At 46.1% G+C, this 26,881-nt stretch overlaps 1 pseudogene; it reads left to right on the top strand.

The window, feature by feature from the left end:
* The window catches only part of LOC115309215, a 144,100-nt pseudogene that overhangs the window by 94,445 nt on the left and 22,774 nt on the right, over positions 1-26,881 (top strand).

The following is a 26,881-nucleotide window of genomic DNA, read 5'->3' as shown; positions in this document are numbered from 1 at the left end:
AAAGCAGCGCTGCTGTTTTCTCAGGGGAAAGTGTCAGTCCGAGTTTTTCGATGGCAATGCAGATTGTATCGAGTGCCTCTTGGAGTTGACAACGAATCTTCCTTGCCCTTCGAGTTGGGCCAGCGCACCAAAGAGCCACATCATCCGCATAGATGGATATCTGTACAAGGAACGGTCCCTGCTGGCGAAGTGAGCTTGGAAGCGTTGCCATGGCCACATTGAAAAGTAAAGGACTAAGGACACTTCCCTGTGGAACGCCCTGAGTCACAGTACGTGGACTGCTAAGCGCTCCCGGGGCCCTGACCCGAATCGTTCTACCAGAGAGAAATGCCTTAATATATTCAAGCATTTTCCCTTTTACTCCGAGATGTCTGAGGCGCTGGAGGATAACAGTATGCGGAAGTGTATCAAATGCCCGCTTTATGTCTAAGAACACACAGTGAAGCATGTTGCGGCGTGCTTTTGCCTCTTCGAGTGCAGATGCCAAGTCGCCCATTGCGTCTGCTGTACACCTCTTCGCACGAAATCCTGACAGCTGGTGTGGCAGCGCTTGTGATTGCTCTAGGCGCCATGTCAGGCGTCTCAAGACCAGGCGCTCAAGTACCTTTCCCAGGCAGCTTGTCAGGGACACAGGTCTATAGGATGAGGAGGAGTGGCTCGGCTTACCGCATTTCAATACCGGAATTACGATTGATTCTAGCCAGGTCATAGGCAGAATGCCTGTTCTCCATATTGAGTTGAGTGTCTCTAAAAGTTGTGGATGATAAGCTTGGTCTATGTTTTTCAATGCGTGATACGTGATTCCATCTGGCCCGGGTGCACTTCGGCGTTTGCAGTGTCGGAGCACATATTGCTGTTCAAAGATGGTGAAGTCGTCATCTGCTGTGGATGCTTCAGAAATGGAAGGGCCTATCAGCTCTCGGGGTAAAGCCACGGCTGGTGGAGGAAGGGGGCACGCAAATTCATCAGCTAGCAGTTCTGCCGTTTCTGTCATGGTTTTGTCGTTCCTGATGGCGAGTGCTGCAATTGGGTGACAAGGGACCTTCGCAGCTGCCAAGGCGCCAACTAACCGCCAAGCTTGCGCGGCTCCCCTCGGATTCCCGAAGGAAATACATTTTTGAGCCCACTAATAGCGCTGCAATTTTTTCGTGTGCCTCCTGAACGCCGCATCTATTTTTTTGTAACGTGCCCAGTCGTATTCTGTATCTGTGTGCATAGCCCGTCGTTGGGCTTGTCTCCGTGCCGCTCGGAGGTTGAGAAACTCTAGGTCAGGGACAGGTCGCGTGATGGGAACCTTCACTAGTCGGGTCGCTCGTCGAATGCAGTTTTCAATGATGGCTGGTAGGTCTGTAGCGTCAGCCGCAGTTACCGATGCTGCCATATATTCACGGTAAAGGTCCCAGTTGACTATTTTGCATGTTCTGGTGGCGACTGCAGTTGCGTTCGGCGAGGCTATAATGATGGGAACATGGTCGCTACCCCATGTGTCTGGTTGTATTGCCCACGACACTTTAATCGCAGGCGATGCAAATGTGAGATCAAGGACGCTTTTTCTGACCCCTTTATGGATAAATGTGGGTGCTCCGCTGTTTAGAGTTGTGAGGTTCAGGGCCGCAATGGTGTCTTCCAGGCGTCTTCCCCTTCTGTTGGTTCGGCTATCACCCCAGTTCATGTTGTGTGCGTTGAAATCTCCAGCTAATAAAAGTTCACCTTTAGCTCTCTGTTGAATTTGGTGCAACACATCTGGGTCCCATGTGCCCCCAGGGGCTACGTAAATGGAAACTATTGTGGTGTCTTGCGTGCCGAGCCTTACTATGACTCCCGCATACTCTGCCGTTAATGAGCAGAGATCTGAAAGGCCCAGGACGCTTTGATGGAGGCTTGATCTCACCAAAAGTGAAACTCGAGACCTAGTATTTGAGTCAATTGTGGTAGAATTGTAGAAAACATATGGAGAGAGTCGTACCTCACCTTGTAGGATGTTGGTTTCTTGAAGTGCAACTACATCTATGGTTCTCTGCTGTAGAATTTGCCGAAGTTCAGGAATGCGTGTACGAAGGCCGTTCACGTTCCATTGGAGAATCGATGGGAATTTGGGGTTGCGGTTTCGTTGACACGGCCTGTTGGCTTTCCCTCCCTTTACTATGACTCCATAAGAGGAAGATTCATGTTAAGGAATGAGAGGAGAAGTCGTGCCCACTGCGCATCCACAGTAGATATAAAAGCGTGAGCCATGCGGGTTGCCTTCTGAAGAAGTGGAATCCAGCTTTCCCATGCAGATTTAGCTGTAGGTTCAGCATTCGGGCTGGGAGGAGGCTGCGGCTTCAGTGCAGGCGTCACATTCAATGCTGGTCTGACAGTGTCGGCTTTCGATTCCACAGTGCAGGTGTGGTGGTTGTTCAATTCAGAAGCTCCCTGCGTCGTTTTGCCTTTTCGCTGAAGTGCTGCAGCGTAATTCACAGCACTGACATTAGGCTCCTTGATGGGATCATTCCTTTTTTTCGGTGGGCTTGGAGGGGGCTGACCATTTTGATTTGCGTTGGCTGTCTTATACTGTTGGACAGCTGTCCTTGCAGCACGAAAATCAACGGCATGTTGACGTGCGTAGTTGCGAGTCTCGCTTTCTTTCTTCCATTTGGGGCAGGATGAAGAAGTGGCAGCGTGAGGTTGTCCACAGTTGACACACTTTTCTTGCTCCGAACACTCGGTGTTGCTCTCATGTAAATCTCCGCAGCGGCTACAAATAGGAGGTCCCTTGCAAGTCGCTTCTCGGTGTCCATACGCGCAACACTTACGGCACTGTATGGGGCGTTCCTTGAATAGAGAGACTGGGTGACGGACATGGCCGAGGTAAACATAGCTTGGCAGTGTCGTTGTAGAGAAGGACAGCTTCACTGCTGTGCTCTTGCCAAGTTGTCGCAATCTTGCCACTCGACCTTCCGGAGATCTCACGTTCTGTTCGATCTCTACTTCAGAAAGCGCAGGATCAACGTCTGTGATGACTCCGACGGCGTAGTGTCGCGGAACCGGCTCATATGCTCTGACCTTCATTCCACAAAGCTCGGAGCAGGCAAGGAGCGTTCGAGTCGTCTGGCCATTGCGCGTGTCTACTGCAATTAGGTTGAGTCTTTTGTTGGGACGGACCTCAAGAATGCACTCCGGGCACATTTGTTCCAAAGCAATTGACAGTTTAAGGCTGCTGAGTGTTGCGATGAGCTGATTTTCAACCGTTGATACAAAGATGACAGTCAGCCCCAATGTCATTTTCGGCGAGTGGGTAACTGTATCCGTGCTTTTGCTTGAGTTTGAGTCAGTCTTCTTGCGTTTTTTAGCTCCTTTGGTCTGCCAGCCTTCTTCGTCGTCGTTGAGCTCCATGTCACAGAGTTGTGACTCTTCGGCATTCAATACGTTGATATTTGAATGTTGACCAGCTGCGAGCTCTTCTGCCAAGTCAGCAGCGGAAGCTTCGTACTCCGATTTTGCAAGAGATGTACCGCATATCGAGGAACTCACGCTGTATCGGTCGGTTGCAGCTCTTTGACTTGCCGTTAGTGAGGGAGTTCTGGTGGACATAGCGGAGTCGTTTCAGGAAAGCCGAGGAATAATCCCCAGCCGACCGTCACACCTGCCCGCATGCAGTTGGAGGCAGGCTTCGCACTTGTATAGGCTCAAAGAAAAACGTGTAGAAGGTTGATACTATTAAAATATAGCCAGAAATATGAGAGACGAAAAGAGCACAGACCTATTCGAAGCACGTCTTCTTCTTCCTCCTCTCTTTTTGCGCCGCTAGCATCAGGTCTGCTAGAAACGGGCCTCGGGCCAGTCGGAAGACTTCCACGTGCTGGGGTTTGGGGACCCCTGGTTCATTTCACTGCCACAGAAATATTGCAGCCTTATTTGGGTTATAGCCGAGGCATCTAATCTTAACAATGCTTCCCTACCTAAAAAGTTGAGTGCTGTCTACAATGCACCCTATAATTCTCACACCGAGACCGCGTTCCACACTTCCCAAATATAAAAATCCACGATGTATGTGAATATTGACCATGTTACAATGTATAACAGAAGCGAAACTAAATTTGACGAAACTGCTGCATAGAACGAAATAATCTCACTTACCCGAGCCACCACACAGAATATTGAAAGTCTCTTAAACAAAAATCGAATTATTGCTAGCAATTTGTAGGCACAGGAAATAGGAAATAGCATACACTATACTCGGAGACCCGTTTTCTTGGCATTTCTGAGCGCGCGCACAGCTTTGTTCAGGGCTCAAAAAGGGGAGAGGGAACAAGTGCACGTACCTTTGGATTCATTGCCAAGAAAAGTTGTTCCCGAGTAGAGTTCTTAGGTCGCTCAACGCCTGCATGGACAAAGAAATTCACCTGGACACACTTTGTTCTCAACAGGTACGCTTCTTTCTTTTCAAAAGTTGTACGGCCAGTGCGACTGGTGTATTTAAATAACACAGTTAATTTCATCACTGCCACAACTTAAGTCGGTTTTCGTTTGTGTACATCGTGTATTGTACGAATAGACCGATATCACCAGTCAGTTTTTTTACGCCACCACTGTCGCCATTCATCGTGGGCATCGTTGTTTTTTAGCATGGGCGACATCTCCGCTGCGGTTCTGCGTAAGCAAACCACGAGAGGGCACTGCGCTGTCTCGTGCGCGTGCAATGGCTTTCATTTGATAATTTTACTTTTATGAACACACAACACACACAAACAAAAGGTGGAAGGTCAGGGCGCACTTTCTGCGACAAAGGCGACAAATACCCAGCGAGAAACGAAGTTTGGTTTAACAGATGGCGCCACCTTACGGGGAATTTTTGCAACTCCGAGATGGCCCGAGACCGCAATACTTGGATCCAATCTCGATCTAGAATGACCGAGCTCTTTTCCGAATTGTGACGTAGTGCTCGCGTTTAAATTCTTGCTTGCTAGGCCTTCCCAAAGTTGAACCTTCTGACCACCAGCCGCGAGGACCAGCGGTCGACCGAGGTGCCTCCTATTCACTGCCCCGGGGCAGTATGTTCGGAGCTGCTTGATTGGTCCCTTTAGCTCATAGCGATGGCTACTCTCCTGCCGGGAAAAAACTGAGGGAGAGGAGGAGACGAGAGGGACGTCAGAACACCGAGCTCTGGTTGCGATGACAAGTTGGAAGACGCAAAGCCTCTCTGTCTCTACTCAATCCTCGAACGCGTTTGAACGCCGAACGTCTTTAGTCCGGCATTGGGTGTTCGCGTTCAAACGCGTTTAAACGGTGAGTACAGACAAAGGCAGCTTTGCGTCTACTCCCCAACCGCTCTAACCAGAGCCAGGTGTTTTGACGTCCGCTCTAATTTCCTTCTCTTCCTCAGTTTTGGCCTACACAGTGAAACGAAGTGTTGTTCCATTGAATGTTCGAGGGTAAGAATAAATAGACACAAAAAAATTAGTGTCTTCCGGGACGTTTCCCGCTTTAGCTCCATTGGTTATTACCTGTTTGATTGATGTTGGCAACAATAATAATAATAAAAAAATTGTAAAAATAAACGGAATAAAAATATTAGTTTTAAGTTGTCCACGCACAACATATTTATTTTGACTGCAGACTGTAAATAAAACAACGCACACTCGCAAAATAACAACAACAACAACAACAACAACAACAACGACAACAACAACAACAGCGGAAACGACGACGACAACAACGTCGACAACAACGACAACAACAACAACGTCGACAACAACGACAACAAAAACAACAACAACGACAACTACAACGACCACAACACAAGTGCAGCAGCATATCTGACGCTATAGAAAAATCAAATTCGGTACACGGTTAATAGTTATGGTGTAATTATGCGAAATAATCTATTTCATCGTGCATGATAAAAGTATTTATCGGTCGTACATTGCAACTTACTTTGGAACGCCTTTCTATTTAGATTAACGTCACTGATGATGGACACCGCGTGGGCGCCGTTCGGTTCAACAACACGGCGAAGCTCATGCTCAGCCCAATGAATGTCAAATCTACGGACGCTGCTCTGCTCGCATTGGACGCCGTGGCAACGGAGAAGACAGGTACGTGCACGACGGACTGTTTAGAAAAATAATCCCCGTATAAATCGTACGCGCGGGTACCACGAGAAGTTGAAGTTTAAGACAAAAAATCAACAACATACGACGGCGACAAGCGCCGACAAGCTAAAACAAATTAAACGTATTTCAAAGTAAAAAATAAAATAATCACCGAGATTGAGGGGCAATTTTGTGTTTTATAAGGTGCTAAAAAAACTTGTTCGCACGCGGACACTGGTGATGTTCATTTGTAGGGCAATTTAACTTTTAATATAAAGCTACTCATCAACAGCGCATTTAGATTGGCTCACCAAGAAGTTAGGAGGTCAAGGAGAAATCGCTCACTTCATCAGCCAAAATGGCGACCATACGAGGAGCGCTACTTTCCAAGCATCCAGTCCCTTTAGGTGGCACAAGAAATGAGAGGGGGGTTAACGCTTTGCCGAGTCGCGCGCGCGAGAGTCGCCTGAACTGCTTGTGCCGCAGAGCACGCGAGTTCGGCCGCTGTCCGCAGCGATGAGCGAAGATTGTGGAATCGCGGCTGCCGGAGTGACGTCTATCGCCGTTTCAATCAGAGATAGGAGCGCGTCACGTTGAAGCGAGCTAACGAGCGTGCCAGCAGTCGAGAAAGGACGCGCGTGTGCACTGCGCGGCGGCGTTATCGGTGTGACGTGACTTCCGCGACCCAGTTTTCGTCACATTGAACTCCCAGTTTTCACCTCATTACAAGCGCGGACAAAGACGTAGTTCTACGTCAGCTATCTGTAATTGAAGATTATGAGCCGGGTTCTAGTACCGTATCGACGTATAGACTCTGAAAGACTACTCAACACGTTTTGTATCCGTACATTCTTAAAATCTGTAGCGACTACTCTCCTGCAAAGCAGTTGGGAGAGCCCATTGCGGCCATCTACGCAGCAAACTAAGCAAACCTAAAAATGTTCGTGAAAAAACAACAACAACAGAAAACAGCAGGTGTTGTTTCAGTGAGCAGGGTAGAACGTCATTCTCAGTTCCACAGCGCAATGGAGGATCCTAATAGGTCGCTGATTGTGATTTTGAAAGAGAAGCTGGATTCAATGGCTCAAGTGCTGTTCTTTTTAGAAATTGACTACTGCGCTGCCCAAGTTTGCAAAACAAAAACTGGAGCAGTGCTGTGTGAATTCGCAGTATAGTCGCAGCGAGAGCTGCGACACGTCACGACGAAGTCTTTGTGCATCCACGTCGCGTTCACACACCGTGGGGTCCGTGAACAAAATCGTTTGAAACAAAATAGGCAACCGACCATTTTGCTCCAGAACGCTTTTGTTTCTTTTTTGTTCCGGAGCGCGTGCGAGCCGTCGCACGGTTCGAGCTCTTGGCAATAACAGTGCTACGACGGCATTTGGTTGGCTGCTAGTTCTTCATATTTTTTCAGAGAGCGCGGGCAGTGGCCATCGGCTACTACAAAAGCCATAAGTAGGGTGCCTCAATGTCCTTCTGGTTAGGGTGATGCCACCCTTTGTAGTACCTGATGCCGACAGCACGCGCTCACGGGTAAAATACAAAAAAATCGACGAAAACAAAATGTCGCCATAGCACAGTCAGCGCCAGAAACGCGTGCAGAGACACGCTCTTTCACGCGCTTCTGAACAAAAAATAAAAATAAAAGTGTGGGACAAAATGGCCAGATGCCTCCACCCTAAGCAAAGCGCACATGAAGGCGCCCTAGCCATAAGTATAAAGCGGGCGGCCATGTCGTGCAGCGAACCCAGATTCGATTCCCGCTTGCGACGGGCCATCTTTTCCAAGGAGTTGGCAACATCGACGACGGACACCCTGCGCCCCACTACGCCGACGACAACATCAACAATAACTACGGTTGCAACATCAATAACTACAACATTACCAACGGATGTCATTTTCGGTGGTGGAAAGAGCCCATAAAAGGGATCGCTGTCAAAGACGGGGTTCAAGCGTTGTAGAGCTAAAACATGTGCACTACGGAGGGAGCTAGTTTGAGAAGAAAAAAAGACTGTTCGACGATCAATGGGATTCATTTGATGGACATGCGTTAGCATTGGTTCTTTCTCACCCCTTTTTGTACCCTTTTCCATTCGTTTAGGACACCTTGACATTCTATTATCACCGCTTTCCTGTCGTTTGTTAATGTATTTTCTCTTCGCTTTCCGCTTCACGCTTCCGTCGCCTTGCCTCCGCGACAGCAGCCAAGCGATGCTTACGCTCTTCGATCTCGGCCTTACACCCCCGACGCGTAGCCTGTGCTTTCTTCCGTCGTCGCTCTTCGATTCGGTCACTCGTGGAACGGACGGCGTCCATCGCCTCAGCGGAAACTCAGCTGGGCCGCATTCCGAAGTGGTGCGGCGTCTGCTCTTCTCTGGCTCCGCGCCAGCCGTGCGACGCTCGTATTGGTCCGAAACGTTGACGTCAACACGCGTCACCCTCTTTCTCTGTCGCTGCCGCCGTAGTAAGACATTGAATCTGTAAACACGATACCTCCTCACCACTCCGCTCACCTCTCGACGTCAGGCAAGGCGCTGACAAACGGACGCACGGACCGACACCGGCGGGTTTTCGTGAAGACGAGCGTTCTGTTGCTAACGTATTAAAAACGAGAGATGTGAAAACAAAAATAAGTACGTCAGGTTCTCGTGCATTAGCTATAACGACGCGGGATTTGGTACGATTTTTATAACTCAATTGAAGTGAAGCTGCCACCATTGCCATTTTAAACAGTTTAGTAACTGAATCAGCCACTGAATCTAGTGACCGACGACGTCCTGCATAATGATCAACGTTTACACCATAGAGTATTGCAGCTATGTTAGAGAAAATATTTAGCTGGACTCTTGGGTGGCGAAGTTTTCCCAGCCAACTGAAATTGCCAAAATGTAAGGCCTCTTCGCTAGTAAAAAAATATCGTCAGATTTCAGTAACTACTGTCCAAGTCCTCTCATTTAAGTCTTTTTCGCGAGGCTCGTTCACATATAGGAATTTCTGAAGAAAAAAGTTGCTTCTTCACATAACAGCTTGGAATCAGGTTAATCAACGACAACGTCCTTAGCGTATTTTTGTATTTTATTGTAGTAGTTACGTGCAACGCGGACGAGTGTATGTCATTTACTCAGAGAACCAGTACGGTCTTTTAGATAACGCCCGCTATAGTGACTGATAACTTAAGTAACGCAGGGTGCTGCTTATCATGTTAAGCTCATTGCTTCGTGATTGCGTTTTTAGCGTTCTTATGGGCGAATGTAGCCATCTCATTGGACAAGCTGCGTAGCAGCAATGAGGCTACCTTGATTCGCCACACCCTGCACTTCTTAAGCTGTCAGCGGCTGTAGGGAAGTTCGTGAGAACGGGAGTCACAGGTGCCATGCTTTTGAAGGTCAGGAGCTACACATCTCGTTGACGTTGTGGTGAAGGAGCAATCAATACAAAATATTTCAACTGCGCACCCGATAAAAACAGCATTAATTTTAGTGGTAAAAACGAGAGCTGTTTAAGGTCCGTCTTATTTTCGAAACTATTCACCTATAGTAATTACCCAATCGAAGTACGATAATATTTTACAATTTTAGCCATGGGCAGCTGCGGTGCAAACAACAACAACACCAGAGGAGGCACACGAAGAGAAAAAAAAACAAGGGCGAATCTGTTATCCTCTGCTCGGTTGTTTTATATAATCGATAACCAAACTCGCCTTCAACTTAACAAGCTTCTGCACAATTGTAAGCATTGATAAGTGAATGGATATGCGCTTAAACATGTGTTTTCTTTTTAACAGCTGGCGGTACGGCGATCAGAGAGGCCGTCAAGGCCATAAGGACTAGCTTGGAGATCGTGGACGGTCATTTGAAAAAGGACGGATTTAAACTCAAGTTCAGCATCTTTTTTATCACTGACGGTGAGTAGCTTTTACAAGAGCATTTTAGCTTATTAAGGTAGAAGACGCAAATAGAACTAACTAATTCTGTCGTTGGAATAGGCTTTCGCGCCTAGAGCCTTCCTAGAACGTTTCCAGCAATAATTGTATTAGTTCCAGATGAAGTTCCATTATCACAGGGAAGCTAAATCTGTGATGGGAGCAGATATCTGCATTTAAGAGATCATGAGCAAGCAGTATTAGGTAATGCAAAATAAATGGTTTGTAGAATGAGTTGTGTGATCCGATTTCTTTGTTTTCGGATTCGCTACAGAGCTCCTTGGACATAAATAGGCACCGCTGGGGCTTTGTAGTGTAGCTTTTGACACAAATCAAAGGTGGAACACCTTTAACAAAAGTTGCTCAGTTTGTAATGATATTCTACTTATATTTGCAGGCAAGGCAAACTTGGGTGGCAGTCCTGCCAAAGATGTCGAGAATCTTCGGAAACGTCACTATGCAGATATTTACTGCATTGGACTCACCGGTAGCCCTGATCACAATGCGCTCAAACAACTTGCGACGGATACGGATCATGTGTTCATCTTGCGAAATTACGCTGTGATGCAGTGGTTGGCTGACCACTTAACCAACGGCACCACAGGTATGTTCATCCCTACCACCAGGGGTTCTTGGTTTTCAATAAGGTGAGCGTAGTTCTTCACCTTCGGCTCTCTGCTAGTCAATTCATGAAGACGATGCAAATTCGATATCGAAAATAGGACATACTTTGAATATAACGGAAAATTCATTCAGGAGTCGGATCACGTTTTAGCCCTACAAATATCTTGTTCGGCGGTGCAGCATTTTGTCTGAACTTAAAGTCTCCAGTTCTCTTTATCAAACTATGCATTATAAAAACGTTACTTCTATATATATATATTATATATATATATCTGTCTTATCTTTATATCATACAGAAAATCATTTCTGCGCTGTAAAGGAAGTGTACTTCGGTAAAAGAGGAAAGCTTCACATCAACCAACACCGCAAGTGCAGTATTTTTCGAACCGTAGTGCGCACCTGGCGTATTAGGCCCACGAGCGTATTTCGATTAAATAAAAAAAAATAATAAAAATGCAGCGACCGAAGTTTAGCATAGTTTGTAGGAGGATCGGTGCCCGAGTTGGCTAGCGCACACCAGCTAGGAGCACTTGGAGCGAAAGCTCGCGCTGCAGAACCCAGCGATCCTGGGCAGCCGAGTGCAGCTGTAGCCTCCACCATGGTAAGGAAAAACTAGCGCCACGAGGCGCTAGTGGCAGAAAGGCGAACATACGTATGATCGGAGATTAAAATTGGTCTCGAAAGGCTGCCAGATGGCGCCACCACTGCCGTTGGCGTGCGCCAACACCTCCTAGGAGGTGTTGCGTGCGCCCTCCGTCCTCCTCCTCCTTCCCTTCCCTTCCCTTCCCTCCCCTCCCCCCCCACCCCCCCCCCCCCGGGTTCTTTTTTTTTTTTTTTTTTCTGGTTTGTTTGCTAGGCTGGTGCCGCGCCGGCCGCTGTGAGCGGCCAGCACGGCACCGGTCTAGCAGACGAGCCGCCCGCCATATACTTCACAACAACTGCGCTTCACGTGATATTACCAGTGCAATCAAACAGAAACAGCACGTTCATTGAAATGTATTTTTTTATTGAACCCCATTCAAATGAGTTGCGGTACTTCAAACACGCATCTACAAACTCCATTGGCAGTCCACCGCCCTCAAAGGGGAACCAAGAACTGTAGTAGGCAGTAAACACAGTAAAGTTGTCAAACATGTAAAACGAAATTAATTACTTTAATGTACAAACTAAGAGAAAAGCACTTATCATCGAATTATCTAAATGCTCTATAAACAACTCCCGCAAACTAAACTTCTGAATACCCAAACAAACAAATCAACACTGAAATAAAGGAAAAGGCTTGCAGGTGAGCTGCATAAGAATAAACGATAAATAAACCATAAACAAACTCGCTAATAGGCAATGCAATTAAGAAAGAACGAAACTATTGTTTTGGAGTGTCTACATCTCTGACTGTAGGTGCTTTATCGGTACTCTATCCTGACATATAAACACGAAGCTGTCTAATTAACTGAAGATTGCTCTGACAGCAACTCACCCAGAGGAGCAAGTCCTTGCAGCAACGGATTCGCAACAAGAACGGTGGGGCACGCGTTTTTCCACAAACGAATCTTCCCACAACTTGCAAACACGGTAGCACCGAAGTGCTCGCTGCACAAACGACGCTGGCGCAGCTTGCTCGTCGGCAAGCCGGGCAGCCCGGGCAGGCTTCCAAAGTCCTGGCGATTTGCATACGCAATCCATTTCGATGCTCTGATGGAAAAGTCGAGTTTCGAACGCTGACAAAAAAAAAAAAAAATGATATAGAAGTTCACCTGTCGTCTGTTGGAAAGCGGAAGGATGAGCACTCCGAGGTTACTTCGCCGCGCTGTAGACTCTGTAATACGCCGTCATGAGGCACGCAAAACACTCGGCAGAATCTCTGTCAAACTAGAGACGTACATCTCTAATTATTATAAGCGCGCAGCAGCGTCGCACCGTACTGCATACTGCCGTATAATCCGCACTTTCGATTTTAGCACGCGCGGAACGGTTTGAAAGCTTGGAGTGACGAGCGAGCGCAAACAAAACAAAAAAGACAAAAACGGTCGTTTCCCTTCGCTCTTGGTCGGAAGAGCCCAGAGTGCTTCGCTTTCGGTAGCGAAGATCATATACACGTCGCCTGCGCTGAAAATCATAGCGGCAAATATGAGCATAACAGTTTGGTCGGAGTCGGCTGGGTAGACCTACGAATCTGCTCTTTGGATGGACGTACAGGAGAGGAGCCAGCGACGCGGCGCCCCTATCGGCCCAACCGGGAACTCCGGAGCTGCATTCGGATGTCCTGGGTTCAATCCCCACGTCTGCCCGTTTCAATCTGGATGAGTATTGTGCCGGCCACTGGTGCCGGCGTGCTGTCGTGCATCACTACTGCGTGGTGCACGTTAAAGACCCCAGGCTAGCGGTTGTACTGCACTGGCTAAATTTCTCATCTACAGCCAGGAGGCCCATCGCCCGTTGAGGTAGACCAAGTTCTAGGCTGCATAAACATACACAACCCAATTTTTTTTGCATAGTTTGTACTTGGGGCACTCAAAACTATCCTTCTATTTCGCTCGCCTTGAAAAATCACTGCCTTATGAACGCGCGAGTAACCTTGTATCAAACAGAAGGCATTAACTTAATCTATGATTCACAGAATTCGTCACATCTCGTTAGTATTGATCGACCTTGAAAACAAAGTATCCTTGTATAATCCGCACCTGTAGAAAAAAAAAGCACAGCCAGGCAAATGCTTCGTCACGGTTGCCGGTGGGGGCTCTCAAGGTCAAAGCGAACACGCTTTGACCTTTAACCGCACTAAAACACAAAGAAAAGCACAACAACGCAGCTGCTTTGTCATGCAAGCAGTCGTGAAGCCGGCGAGGTTCGTCGCACATGCGCAGTGGGGGAAGTGAAGTCACCGCTGGAGCGCCATGTGTGAAAGAAATACGTGGCGCGCTGCTTGTAAGAATGCGCTGCGTGTAGGAATAATTTAGCATTCCTACACGCAAGCAGGCTTCAATGTCTTCGGCGAGTTTTCTCTCGCTCTTTCTTCGCCCCTCTTTCATGCGTGCAAATCAAATTTGTACCTATCTCAAATACTCTACTCAAGATACTGTATTTCAAACACTTTTTGAAGTAGCTTGGTATCTTGCAAATACTTTTGGTCGAAAGTATTTGATCTTGTATTTTATATACACTCGTGAGTATCTTGTACTCGCTATCTTAAATACGTTTTTGACATTCCGCAATTTTCCGAGTTTTTCAATATGAAGTGGCGTGGCACGAGCAAACGTGAACATTCTTTCGAGCAACTAAATCCTGTTGCTAGCATGGCCAGCTTTCTGAGACACGCTGTTTTAGTTCCCGATTCTCACCACACGTGGCGTATCAACCTTGAGCAACCTAGAGTTCTTGTATAGGCTCCCCTACGGGAGCCAGAGTTGCGTGTTCATCTCCGTAGCACCGTCTTTCCTGCACGGCATGTTGATCCCGCTCGTCAGATGACTGAATTCGGCGGATAGCGGCGCCGCGCGTTCGAGGCGCGCCCAAGAGCAGGGGAACGTACGCCGGCGCGCGTGCAACGTCTACTTTCCTGCACGGCACTTTATCCGGCTCCCCACGTGATCGCGCAACTCTGGCTCCCGTAGAGAGCGTATACAGGACCTCTAGAGCAACCTAAAGCTTCTCTATCCTGGGAGAAGTGGCGCCATTCATTGTTGTGGAAATGTTCGAGGCACGTGCCGCGCGCCACTTCTGGGAAGACAATGGCGTCTGAAATCAAGCTCAGTACTGCGCTGTGCCGCCATGATCTTCCCAAGGGCTGCACGTTGCACGTGCCTCGTGCATCGATGCCCCTTGCGCTACTTTTAAAACATGAAGGGGCTTTAAAGCAACCTTGGCAGGTTTTCAATAGTGTGATTGTACCGCTTAGGCAACTTCATCCAATCCCCATGCGTAAACCGTGCATGAAAGTGGAGCGAACCAATATATATCGTGCGGTGCCCTTTGGTGAGGTAGAAGCATTGGAGCCACATTGCCATGAACATAGGTGACGTGCGTAAGACAATTGCTTTTATTGCCCGTTGCTAAGCTTTGCAGCTCTACCACCTTCAACCGATGTCCTACTATCCCGTCGAAAGGATCATATCACATTAATATTATTATTATTATTATTATTATTATGACACAATATTATGTGTCATACGATGTTTTTTCAAAATCTCCATGCAAACTCCTATTTCTGCGGTTATCGCCCAGCAGACCAAAAATGCGGCCGTAACTTAATTCTTGAGTAACTTAATTGCTTGAGTGGTGACATCTCAGCCTCTTTTCTGCCCAGTCGTTTTTTTATGCATTTTGAAGCGCGCGCAATCTGGCGTCACTCAGCTCGGGCGCGTAGCTTTGGCTAATGCATAGACGCCATTTTACCACCCAAGTCACGCACCGACTGCGCCAGAGCGTCACGCATGCTGGCACATTCAGGGCAACCATGGATGTTTTCACCCTCAGATATACAGGCATGTAGGCACCCTAGAGCAAGATAAACGGAGAGTTCGAAGCGCGCGACCGCTATCTGAACCTCCTCTCCTGCGCATCTCTGCGGCCTCCCGCCCTTTTCACCGTTTGCGTCTGGCCAAGTACTTTACTAGGAGGAATACATTCCACTCTGCTCATTTGCATTAGACAGACCGCCTACAGCGCCGAAAAGGAGGTCCGCGCCGAGTCTTCTTTTTTTTTTTTTTGTTAAATAAGCTATCATTATCATCAGTCGCAGACATTTCACGACTACGCGCTATGCTACGCCGGCGGTGGGTGCGCCAGTGCAAGCAAGTGTCTCGAGGTGTGAAACAACGTCAAATCTGTTGCGTGGTGTTACCGTTTGATACTTTTTCGAAACGATGCACGCGATATACACCGAGTTTCAGCAAACATTAGATAAGTTTAGGTTTCTGAATTTGGCTTTTAGAAACAAAGAAATCTTCCCAATTATGTGTATTTTGCCGTTTTGCGTTCAAGAGACAATCTGTTATTTTCTGTATTGCGTACGTCATTTCAGTGATGTGCGCACTACTATGCTGTAGTTTTGGAATTTGTATTTACTAGGCGAGAAAACACTATTGTTTTTTTCTTTTAAGGCGCTACCGGCTCTTGGTCAGCAAAACATTTTTTCTTTAGTCCTAAGTTTTTAGTCTTTATTTATTTGGATCTGGAGAGCCGCGGCACCGCGGAAAGCCAGCAGCCCGTACCATGGAGGTCCGCGGTGCCGCGTCTAGTGAACATGACAATGTCATTAATATACACATGCATAATGACGACGACATGAATTGTTGGTATTGGGGAGGATAGCAGTCCGATTCGCAGAAGTCCAGATTTCGTGGAGGCGGGTTGGGCGGGTCAGCAGCGAGCCATGGAGATTTGGCACGCTGTTCGATCGGTGCATGAAGGAGCCCCAGGAACAGGATGGCGCTGTTGCTCACTGGGGTCCACTGGGGTCGAAGCATCAGGCTCCAAGGACGTAGCTCAGTCAAAGTAGAAGCTGCCGCTTCCGAGGAACCAGGGCTCAGATTGAGGCACTGCCGTCGCCCGGTGTGTCATCCTCTCAACGTCGTCGTCGTTGCGTTCTTTATTTATGCGCGTATATATGTATAAATATAATAAGATAGATAAAAAGACACACAATCGAACGGCCAGCGGCGCGCCGTTCTAGTTATATTTCTACCAATACACGCCTGAAAGAATTTTGTTCAGTTTGTGTCTGTAACCGAGCTAAAACACTACGTACACAGGCAAATTCAAAGCAAAATATATACAATGCAAGTGTTTCTGACCCTACATAACAATTGCTTATGTTTGAAATCCTGGGCACAAATTTTGATTGTAAACATCTAACTATTATATAGTCATATTATAACCGCCACATTCTTATGGCAAATTCCAGTGGGCGTTTTAGAGCGCGCCGGGACCAGTTGACCAGATCCGGACTGGAGCACACGGTCCGAACGGGGTCGCGCCGCCTACGGATCCCCAGTGGAACATGACCACTGCTCCGGGATCGGCGGATGCCTTCCCGTCATTCAACTGCCCGGGAATCCCCTTTCCGCGGCCGCCGCGGTCGTTTCGAAGACGTTTTCGCAATCGCGGCACACGTGTTCGACGCACGAGCGGCAGGAATGGCTCAGGCGATTTTAGCAGAGATTGCCGGAATGCCCGTAGCGCGGCAAATACCTTCTCTTCCCCTTCCTGGAGAACGAACCGGCTGTCGAGCCAAGGGGTAAGCAAGCGGCCATTACGAATTCTGATCTCGAGACATTCTAGGAGCCCAGCCCGCGACGTGCTTCTTCTTCTTCTGAGGCGAGATGGGCGAGATCAGGCGAGATGCCCCACGAGAAAGGAAGTTACGTGTGTGCGCCGAGGGCTGGCCCGGCTGGCTTCCGGTTGAACCCGCCGAAATCGTGGGAGCGACTTTTCTCGTATCCAGATCGAGATCTGGAGCGGGAGCTAATCCAAAACGACCAGCTGAAACACGTCGGTCTCGATCCCGATCGCCCCGTGAAATAGGCTCGCTCCAGAAAAGTCGATCCCGGCGCGCTCCAAAACGACCAGTGGATTTCGCCATTAGTTAATATGCTGTCACAAACGCATCGTACAAATGTTTTTTTTTTCGATATACCTATGTAAAGGTATGCTTGGCCGCAAGCTTCTTGGTGCATGGCGGAGTGCTAACCCTACAGGGGAAAAAAGCGGTCCGAATTTGAAAGTCCCGAGGAATAACAAGTATTTATTAAAATACGGAAACTTTAACTGCGGTGTGTGCTATGAGTCGGCAGCTATTATATTCCTCGGGAACTTTACGATTCTCCATTTCAGTAAGAATAAATTCAAAATTTCGTCAAAGTGGCCCTTAGGACCCAATGAAACAATATTATATCGGGCCCAGGAATAAAAAGTATACAACCCTGAGGTTCAAGTAGGTATTAAATAAGAGTATATTAGTGCCCTCTATAGTTTCCGGGGGAACGTAAAGATTTCTGCAGTATTTTGGCTGAAATTATTATTTTATTGCGTTTTGCTGAGAATAGCCAAGAGAGGGCGCAAGGAGACCATGTCCAGTGGAGTTCCTGTATGGACGCTTTACACACGCGCCAAATTACAGCCGCCATTGCTGACCTCCTCTTGTCTTTTCCAAATGGCGAGCCACTAAAGTGGGCGTTGACGAGCCTCCAGAAGGGTCAATGCTGTGGAGAAGGACACAATAGAATCAAATGGGGCAATAACCTGGCCTGCTGTGGTAACGATGAAGTGAAGTAAATGTAATAAGAGGAAACAAGAACTGAAAGTCAGATATGGCGACTCCCATGCACAGCTGCTGCAAAGCGTCTATAGGCTCCCTACGGGAGCCAGAGTTGCGCGTCTGTTTTCCACGTGCCGCCGCGTCACTATCCGCTGAGATCCGATCACGTGAGGAGCCGGATCAAGTGCCGTGCAGGAAAGTATACGTTGCATGCGCCCCGGCGTACGTTCCCATGCTTTTGAGCGCGCCGCACGCCTCGAACGCGCGGCGCCGCTATTCGCCGATTTCAGTCACGTCACGAGCGGGATCAACATGCCATGCAGGGAAGACGGCGCTACGGAGATGAACGCGCAACTGTGGCTCCTGTAGGGAGCCTAGACAGGAACTCTAGTGTCCAGGAATGCTGGGGATGCTCCGATAAGCTACGGTGACTTAGATTGAGCTCGTGAAAACATTGCTTTTGTTACGATTGTGGCTCATATTTCTCCCCAAAGTTCGTACATGAAAGGTTTCCCCCTTGCCTTTCCAAAGGTTCCTTTTGTTTCCTAGAGTTTTCCCCAAAAATAATCCTCAAACAAAAGGGGTGGTTTTACGAAAGTAGCGATTGCCACACTGAGGCGCAAGGTAGAACGGGAAACGACCCACGACAATAATGAAAACTTCTGTATCAAGAAAATAAGAACAAAATAAAATAACAAGTAAACAGAAAAAATAGACTGTTTTTTCTTGTTGTATATTTAGCCCCGCAACGGCAAAACGCTGTGGGTTTTTTTTGTTTTTGTTTTGTCTTCCGTTTGGCAGCCATTACTCTCGCAGATATTGTCTCTAAGCAAACATTAATAAGCAGAGAACAGGACAGAAAGCGAACTACGAGCAGGGTGACCTTTCAAAATGCTAACGAAGCGCCCCCCAAAGTTGAATGCCTTTCTGAACGCAACCTACCTCAAGAAGGTGCGACCAGTGTCGTGGTTATTATATGGGTTCTCTTTGTTATCCATTCACTCATTTCCGTATCTCAAGTTACTTTTTAGTGAACTCCCCATATAGGTAATATGGATCGTAGTTAAACGATGCGTTTAACATCAGCGATGTCACTATAGCTGAAGCGACCTCTTCGGAATAAACCTACGATGTTTTTTTGAATTTTTTTATGTGCCGTTCTGTGCAGTAGCGTGCTAATAAGCCATTCTGATAAACCAGATTTGCGTAACTGTATGTCACTGACGTCGATACAAATGCTGGCCACCAGTGTCACTGACGTCGACACATAATGCGGAAGTATCTTCAAAAGTAATTGAAATACATTTCTAAGTGTTTGTACTCTACTCAAGATATTTTACAGTGAAAGTAACTTGAGTAGTATTTTAAATACTTTATGAATTAGTAACTTAACTTAAATACTTTTATCGAGCATTTTGTCCAGCACTGGTGCAAATACGTGTTCTGATCAACTTGCTCGCCGTGGTCAGTGTTTTGCTACACAACTGCTCCCGCCTTGTTCGTTCTTTAAAATAAATGAGCTCTAATAACCCTTCTAGTTTCGCTTCACTTTTTCTGACATGTGCTCCAGCGTTTAGCTCCCACCCGCTCCTGCAGCGTGCATTGGTGTTTGGCCGGGGTGCGATTTCCTGCGCTTATGCTCTCTTAGTTTCGCTCTCTGAAGACTTCAATTTTTGAAACTCAAGTGCGCGAAGCATAATTTTTTTTCCGGAAATCGCACACAGGGTATGAGCTATTTTGACGATGAGCTGCGCCTCCGCGTGTGGTATTAAAACTTATGTTTTCTGTTTTTTTCATTAATATTCGTTTTCTTTAAGATAATTATATTTCTACACTATTTTTTCATCATTCGTCCGTAATAATGCCGTTTATAGACAAACTCCGCACGAGATAGTTCCATTCTCGTAGGGTTCACTTTGCTCAATATTGTGTACACATTCCACCAAAAATAAATATGATTACTTAACTTCAAGGTCCCATCACATAAAGATATAGTATTTCTAGTAGAAACTTAACTGCATATAATATAAATCGCGTACGAAGTACTGTACTCTATTCCAGGAGTTGTGTGCAGAAAGGGCAGAGGCATTGGCGTGGGCACGTGGCTTTCAGATGCGCTTTCTTTTCGCGAGTGCTCGTGAAAAAAAAAAAAAAAAATGAAAGCCAGGCCCTCGCGCCTGTGCTTTTGCCTGTGCTACACGCAACTCATGAGATACTAGGCACTGAAACCTGAAAGAGAAAAAAAGAAATGCTACTACCCCAGCATTTATTATTGGCGCTTATGTGAATGCATTTCACAATGAATATTTATAGCAGCGCACGCACTCAAGCGTTATATTTTAATAACAGTTGCTTCGTACGATATTCAAAAATGAAGACAAAAATATGCCACGTATTTTCTCGTTCACTAACTTCGCTTGTTTAATCCACGCTTCTGTTTAGAACTGTCGACGTCAGCATCCGTTGCCGAGCGATTTCGTGTGAACGGACGTGGTCACGACTGAAGTGTTTTCTTAACGTTTCCTTACCAGACTATTCGGTGTGTGGCCGGAGCAGCAAGCACACGGCCGAGACAGGACTGGAGATCCCAGATGATAGCCCTCAGGCCCGCATCTACGGAGGTCAAAAAGCCGTTGATTCCTGGCCCTGGATGGTCGAGATGCGAGCAGCCGCCGACGGAGAGGTTATTTTTTAATCATTTCATTGTTTGTGTTGCAATCAATGCACTGTTATACCTCCTTCCCGTGTCTACTTTTTTAGTGTGCAAAATATGTACTTTAAAATTAAATGGGGCATGCACACACCGTCTTATATAGTAAATGTGAGCTGTTAGTGGTTTAAAATGCTCGTTGACATGCCCAGCGTGCTGGTTCTACTTGATGTGATCATCATAGTTCATCTTTAAATACTTGACAAGAGGAAAAATCTTTATCGTCTAGGAATAGCAAGTGTTGTTTGTCTTTATTATATGCACTTCTAAGAGGATCAATTTTGTGCAATTTTAAAACACGTTACTTTTAACACAAAAAGGCTTTAAGAAATGGATTTAACGCGAAAAGCGTCACGCTCGAGTGTAGCGAAAGACCGTCACACACATGCCAAGAAAGCTCACAGTATACAAAATCCACAGCGAGCAATGTATAAGCTCATAAATCATATGAAAGGCCTATATTTACCTGGTCAAAGTACCCGCGGTAGCACATCGTGGAAATTTCTTTTTACTGAAGTCGCATCGCCTCTGAGTTGATCGCGCCATACATTTTACAAGCCGCGTCCCACCTCTCTATGATCTTGGCATGCTGCTACACATCACAATTGATCGCAGTGCCGAGTGCAAGATTATTTTATTAACTGTTTTCCTATTGATCTTCATCAATAGTTCGTGCGAGAGGCGAATTTGTGAGACAATGAAATAGATGTCAATAATATTGTACCACAAAAACGCTTTCACAGTGACTTCATTAAGCGGTTCCAGCGCACACTTCTCGCATATTCGGTCTATTTGAACGGCCATTTCAAGAACTTTATTATTGGGCAGGAGATCGAACTGCGGGGGGCACTTCACTGAGCTAGTTGTCCCCACAGCTCGGTGTTTACTAACACACCAAGCAAATAAATTGAACATCGCCAGCACGGTCTGGGCACGAGTGCTTCGCTCTGACCACTGCTTGTCGAAAGAGGAGCGGCCTTCGAATCGTCATCTCCAATTTCTTTGATCAGAAAGAAACATGAAATTTCCGTTTGCTGTCCCCACAGCTGAAGAGTACCGCTGGAAGCGTGACTGTCCGATATTCTCTCCAATATTCTCTTCATCCTGAAGCCAAGAGTGCAGCCAAAGCTTCAAGCGGGGGCTCGCCGGCGCTCCTGGCTTTGATGCATGTACTTTTAGCGCGAGTGCTCGTTCTGCAGAAGAACACTTCAAAGCAGCGACGTCGAGATCTCGTGCTTGTGGCATTAGCTGCAGTCTCAGCTCAAGACTGAACGGAGTATATTGTGCCAAAATCCAAAGCGTTGCGATTATACTTCGTCTCAGCTTAACATAGACTAGCTGCGAAGGCTGTGCAAGCGCGAGTGGGTAGCCTTGACTGTCTACACTGGAGCACTGGATGCAGGAACACTCGTTCAGTCGCCGAGGCTATAATCAAAGCAACTAGCTCGCGCGTTTAGCTTGCTTGGATATCAATAGTCTATGGCAAGGTGAGACAAGCTATAGCAGTCAGTTCACAGTGGTGTTCAACATGGTGTACTACCTCTAACGTTAATCATATTTCTTCTAAAGCGTGTAAGCCTAGGATTATTCGCTGAATTCGTTTTGAAGTTTGAATGAGTTGTTGCATTTCTCATCCCAATTGGAGCCCCAGTTAGAACCCCGAAGGACCTCAGAAAAAGTAATGGTCACGGTGAAGTGGTTGAGAACAGTTTACGCGGGTTTCGACACACTTCTCCTTGTTTGGTAACTCACACCCGATTAGGGAAACCGAACGAGCGACTTTTAAATTGAGTTAAAATTAGACCGATCCTAGCATCTTCGGTTGGATCAATGCTCTTTGTTTAACCAATTACGATCTAGAGGATATTATTTTTTTTTGTAGCTTCTCGGGTAGCACAGCGGTCTGTTCTGGTACCTTTATTTTCCTAATTTTTGTTAATGACCTCTCTAAACAAATTACTTCCCCTGTTAGACTGTTTGTGGATGGCTGTGTCGTAGATCCTGTTATTTGCAATCCACGTGAAAGTGCCACGCTGCAGTCTGATTTTAACCTGATTTCACGCTGTTGCGTTGACTGGCGAATGAAACTTTACGTTAATTACTAAATCCGAAAGTGTGGGTGTCTCGAGACTGCTCAAAAAACTAACCCTGTCCCACACGTTCTTAATGATATGTCGTTAACATCTTTGGTTTTATACAAGTAGCTTGGTATTCACACAACACGTAACGTTTCGGGGAACGTGCACATACACTACGTATTTTATAATTATAATCGTATGCTGGGATTTCTACGCCGCCACTTTGTTTTTACTATTTCCCCTGTTAAACTACAATAAGAGTTCTACTTGGACCTAAACTTAAGTACGCGTGTTCCATTTGGGATCTTGGGCATGTAATTCAAAGCCGCTCCGCCCGTTTTGTTCTATTCAAATATTATCATACTGCTAGTGATTCATCAATGAAATCAACTCTGGACTTCCCTGACCTGGCCTTACTCCGCAGACACCTTCGTATATGTCTCTTTCATAAACTTTCTAATTCTAGCCTGATTTTCAAAGATAAATCCTTTATTCGCGCACCATACGAGTCATCTCACACCGATTATCAGGTTAAGGTGGGAACGCTAGCGTGTAGTACGAACATATACTTTGACTCCTTTATCCCGAAAACATCAAACGACTGAAACCACCAACCTCCGAAGCCGGAAACACGCCAGCGATTTCATATTTCACATCCACTCCTCTCTGTAATGTCTTCAAGACCTGAGAGTATAAATACAATCAACCACGCATCAAAGAAACAAATAACAAATAAACAAACAAATAATTTTAAAGATCAAATTTCATAACTTCTTGTGTATTTATAAGAAGTTTTTATGAAGAATGAGTTAAAATTTCCCGTGCATATCTGTTTAAAAAGATACTAAATAAGAATATTAACACGAGCTTACCGCAGATCGAGAATTCAGATTGATCAGTGATCGAATATAATTTATCAGTATATTTATACGCCCCAAAATACATAACGATAATAAACCTAAGAGAAGGAGAACAGAGGGGCATACAACAAACACACATCTCTAGACACAGCTGAGTGAATGGTGCGCGACTGAAAAAAATCGAAAGAGAAAGAGGGATTAATAACCTTCCAATATCGACGCGGGGTATTTAACAACAAGGAGGGTAACGTATTATTAAAATAATGGGATTTTGCATCTAGGAGTGATTTTCTATACACGCCAGCTGCAGTACGGTACGCCGACCATCGCTGTTCGTTGTCTGATAGCTTTGCAGCACGAAATATCCTTTTTTTTCTTGCTTGCTAGCCTTTTTAAAAACACGTTATACCAAGGCGATTTAGGAGAGGACGAAATGAAGCGATGTGGCATGTGCACTTTCATGAGGTACGCAACTTGTTCTTTAAATAAACACCAGTTATTCTCAACTGAGCGCTCATCAAAACAATCCGAGTAAGAAGCAAGAAAAAGGCAAAGGTTCCTATTAATGGAATCAAAATCAGCTCGTGCATAATCAGAAATTGGCTTAATTTCTTTTGACCTAAAGCATGTAGGTAGATCTAAGGGAAAATGCAATGAGGAATGATCACTAAGACCTGGCAAATGAGTTAACGAAGAGATGAGCTCAGGCGATGTTGTTAAGATGAGGTCTAAAACAAAAGAGGTCGAAGCAGCAATACGCGTAGGTTAGGTGACCATTTGTGAGAGATTAAAATCAATACACAAGTTCACAAATTCCTGGCGCTCAGACGAGAAAGAACTAAGATGAGTAGAAACATCTGACCAAACTATAGAATGATAATTAAAATCGCCCAAAAGATTGACTGGAGCATTTGGAAATCGAAAAATGAGTGTGTTGATTGCATCGTGAAATTTAGAAACAAAATTGTCACTTCTAGGGGGAGGGCGATAACACGCGCCTAAAATGTATTTCTTGTTATTTTTTTAAGTATGAGACCAACCCACACTAGCTCCAATTCAGATACCACGTTGATATGAAATGACGGTATGTTTTCCGATACCGCAATCAATACGCCGCCACCGCTTCTTTCAGCCCTGTCATGACGGTATACATAGAAATATTTCTGACAATTTAATATCTCGCTGTTACGTATCTTGCCTGATAACCAGGTCTCACTACGAACAACAACATCAGCATTAGAAGAATCAATAATAGACGATAAGTCATCGTTCTTTTTCACGACGCTCCTATAATGTTAATGTCTATAAATGTCTATAATGTCTATAAATAATGTTAATAATGTATAATGTTAATGTCTATAAATGTCTATAATGTCTATAAATAATGTTAATAATGTATAATGTTAATGTATATAAATTATAATGTTAGTAAAAACAGGAATAATATTAGTAGAAGTGATAACATCACAACTTCCACCCCTCGCTGCATGTTATTGCGGAGTTTGATTGGGATTAGAGGCATTATGTGGAGGAAAATTAAAGTGTGGTAGAGAAGTTGAACGAGAGTTGGAAGCTCCGGTATTATGTTGAAATGAAGTGTGCTCCGGCTCCCGGAGTTCATTTCAATAACTGAGTCAGAGGCAGGTACATAGACATAGCATTTGTTTCCAGTGAGAACTTGTCAAACCGCGGTCTAAAAAGCTGTTTCCCTGTCCTCGCAAATTGGAGTAGTTTACGCCGAGATAGATGCACAGAACAGATAAAATATTCATTTACTGAGAAGTTGGTGCCCTTGAATTTAGAGGCATTTGAAAGCACCGCCTCTTTGTTTTTGTAAGAAGCCATTTTAACAATAATTGGGCGACGCCGTTGCCGGTTGAATTGGCCAAGGCGATGAGCCCTTCCCATACATGACGCGGGAAGTCGTAAACCTTATCTTTCGAGGCATACATCAAGGACAGCCTTTTCAGATTGTAACCAAGTCTTTCTCCCAGTATCGCGGAAGCCAAAGAAAAGAATGGTTAGCCCGGCGCGCTTGGCTCTCAGCGTCTTCACAGCGTGTTCTTAGCTGAGATATCTCGGTGGCGGCAGCCTCCATCAAGTGAGCAGAACTGACGCTGCTGTTTACGCCGGTTGATTTTATAGCGGAAAGGTGATTTTCTAGCTGGTTGACCCGTATTGTGAGCGCATTTAGTGATTCTTCGGTGCCCGCTTTGTTTTACTTTTAAGTCTCTAACTTCCTGGAGGATGTTATTTTGGCCTGCCTGACGTGTCCTTAATATATCAAGAACTCCATTTAGTAGAGCTTCTTGTTCTTTGGTCATTGGCCCAGGGTTATACTCAATATCCCCACCGAGGAGTAAGAGCACCCTGAATCTAACACGGTCAACATATGTAGAAATGGATGCACAGGCAATCTTCTACAGGTCTATACATTTGAGATACAACTCAAAGCATGCCTCGGGGCCCGGCAGCACAAAACAACACAAGTCATTCCCTTTGAATTCAAGATGTTCAAATTTACCAACCTGAAACGAGACGACGAAAAACTTAGGCATCTTGATGGCGCAGTTGCTGCCAGGCCCACTGACAAAATTATTTGTAAAGGTGGATGCAAAACGTTTGGAGTGCATGCCGATGGCAATCGACCCCGGAAGGTGGTTCCAGTCCTGGGATGCACAGGGAACAAAATGCGAATAAAATGCTGTCGGGGTAAAATTGTGAATGCAAACCTTGCGCTGATGGCCGAGACGAGAAAAAGCGTGACAAGGGCGGCTGACAAATTCATCGAATGCGATTAAGTTAGGACACTAAGTTTTACGAAATAAAGCGAGGCGAGACATGTTTGGAGGCAGGAATTAAAGTTGCAGCATTGACAAATGAGCTTTTACCGCGTTGTGTGCTTGAGCTTTCAATTTCCTCGCCCGTTTCAGTTCTTATGTGGTGCGACCATCATCTCTTCTCAATGGCTTCTAACGGCTGCCCATTGCCTCCGCGAGGGCAAAGACGACGGCTATCGCAAGAAGAGCGTGGACGAGTTTAAACTTCGTCTCGGTAAGAAAAGACTCGTGACATTATACACTCCCGTTGACAAACTAATCAATGTCTGCCTACATCTGGTGCGGGTAGTGTTCAACCAGATTTGCATTAAGTGAATCGTCGGCGCACGGGCCCTGCCATAGCTTGCTATATAATGACAAAACCTGGCAGATCGCCACGAGATGTGGCCGCCGAAATGGAAAAGCTGGAGCGGCAGGCAACGAATAAGAGGAGAGCCACGTGACTGGCGCGCCGCTGCAGCGATACGCCGAAACACACTTCTGCCGAGCGAACAAGTATGTTTCGGGACCTCGCC

This window comes from Ixodes scapularis, unplaced genomic scaffold (assembly GCF_016920785.2).
Source record: "Ixodes scapularis isolate PalLabHiFi unplaced genomic scaffold, ASM1692078v2 PGA_scaffold3__209_contigs__length_174095766, whole genome shotgun sequence".
In the NCBI taxonomy this organism is placed as follows: domain Eukaryota; kingdom Metazoa; phylum Arthropoda; class Arachnida; order Ixodida; family Ixodidae; genus Ixodes; species Ixodes scapularis.
The sequence above is the reverse complement of the archived record's forward strand: the minus strand, read 5'-3'. Positions and strand labels throughout refer to the sequence as shown.